The 2,014-nt window shown below is 39.0% G+C and overlaps 1 pseudogene; it reads right to left on the bottom strand.

Moving 5' to 3' along the window:
• Positions 1-745: 745 nt before the first annotated feature.
• On the bottom strand, positions 746-1,376 carry LOC111168964 (transcription factor BTF3 pseudogene; annotated as a pseudogene).
• Between the last annotated feature and the right edge of the window lie 638 nt (positions 1,377-2,014).

The following is a 2,014-nucleotide window of genomic DNA, read 5'->3' as shown; positions in this document are numbered from 1 at the left end:
CATATGAGTAATAGTAGTAATATTAATAAAAGCTAAAGTATTTTGTGGGCTAGGCACTACTCTAAGCTCGTTACGTAGACTATTCCATTTAATTTTTGCAATAACTTTTTGGGTAGTTCTTATTATTACTTCATAAAGAATTGAGGCTTAGAAAAGTTAAATGTCTTGCCCAAACTGTTTCCCCAGTTCATAAATGATAGAACAGCGACCTGAACACTGGCAGTCTGGTAACAGAGCACACTTTTTAACCACTAAGCAAGGATATCAAACAAATTTCATCTTGTATGTCAACTGTGATTGATAGTGACTACATGGAATAACTGTTGAAAAAACTTGGTCACCAGATTCCAGGTGATAGAGTGCCAAAATGAGCAATGATGTCAACTATGAGCACATTAAACTTGTGGACCTTTTTCTAGGTACTTGCTCTCCTGGGATATGTGAAAGAGAGAGAGACAAAGAGAGATTGACTGACTGATTATTGACCTGTGTATTTATAAACAACTCTCAGAAAAAGCATAATTTAGGTTAGAGAAAGTCACAGAATGTACCAAACCCTGCCAGCAATTTGTCTTTCTCTATGTTAGCTTATAAGAAAAAACTACTAGTGATTTGAATATTTTCTTTTTTGGAAACTTTATTAACCTTTGTTTCAAACTTTATTCCCAGGCTTCTTCAGCTTAATTAGCTGCAAAGAATGACATTGTATTACGCAAAAACTGAAAAGAGCTGCAGTGTCCAGGGGCTTGGGCTTAAAAATATTAGAGATCTAAATTTTATCAGACCCGTAAACAAAATTTTAAAAAGCAGTCATAATATAAAATAGCATCTCCCAGTAACTTCTTCAAGATTTATCTTCTTCAGAAGTTGACTCAATTCAGTTTGCTTCATTCTTGGAAGCCTCATCAAAATTCTCCACAAGATCTGGAACTTCATCATCCTCTCCAGTAGCAAGTGGTGCTTTTCCATCCACAGATTGTTTGGGCAGAGCTTCAGCCAGTCTCCTTCAACTGGTCAGACTGTCTGTGCCAAGCTGGTTTAAGGCGCTGGGCAGCATTTCTGTCAGCTGCTTTGTCTCAGCATGGCCTGTAATGGTGAAAGTGTTTGCTGCCAGAGATGCCTGAACTTTAGGGTTGTTAAGGTGGATCACTGTTCCTTGGTTTGTGAACATATTCACCTCTTCAATACCAGAGATATTGTTCACCCCTAACTTCTTTAAAGAGAGCTGACGTTTTCTGTAGTCTTCTGTGGCTGTTCTATGAACCACCTTCTTTCTGTGAGCAGTTAGTTCCTTTCCCACCAATGCACACTTGTGCCTGCAGTTTGGCGAGTTTCTCTTGGTTCATGATAGCTTCTTTCATCTTGTTGGAGCAGAAATGGGGCCGTGCGGGGGACTAGGGTTGGCGATCAGGGGGTCTCGGGCAGACCAGCTGAGATAAGGCGCACACACCCAGGGACGCAAGATGGCAGCTAGAGCGATTTGAATTTTTGTTCTACTTTATTTTCCTTCTCCCACACACTTATGGAGTTTTTTGTTTTTGTTCTTTAATGAAAGAAGTAGCATAAAGGGGAAAGATAAGAGACAAGATGCTTAGAAAACCATCCCTTGGATGACTGAATCAACTGGTTCAATTCCAAGGAAATTTCCCAAAAAATAGAGAAGATTTTAATTTCTTTTCACAAGGCTCAGATAGTGGTAACTTGTATAGACAATTAAGACCTAAATGTGGTGGGATAATACTTCTGTGATATTCACCCATGTTACTTTTTTCCTTCCAGAATTTCTTGCTTTCCTTTTCCCTAATTTGAGCAGACCGTCTGCTCCACGTTCCTTGACTTAGGGTTGATTTAAGGAAAGTTTTCCTAGTTGTTGTTAAAGAGATTTTTTTAAATTGAAGGTAATCTGACTTTTATCCAGACTAGAAAATCTTTTTTCCAGCAGGGGAGATGGAGAAAGATGGAACGAAGGTCAAATGAGAGCAAAAACCTCCCTGGATCCCAGAGAGAGGATCTT

The sequence above is a fragment of the Delphinapterus leucas genome, chromosome 12 (genome assembly GCF_059928025.1).
Source record: "Delphinapterus leucas isolate spDelLeu-1000000601 "Yukka" chromosome 12, BTC_Dleu_Yukka2, whole genome shotgun sequence".
NCBI lineage: Eukaryota > Metazoa > Chordata > Mammalia > Artiodactyla > Monodontidae > Delphinapterus > Delphinapterus leucas.
The sequence above is the reverse complement of the archived record's forward strand: the minus strand, read 5'-3'. Positions and strand labels throughout refer to the sequence as shown.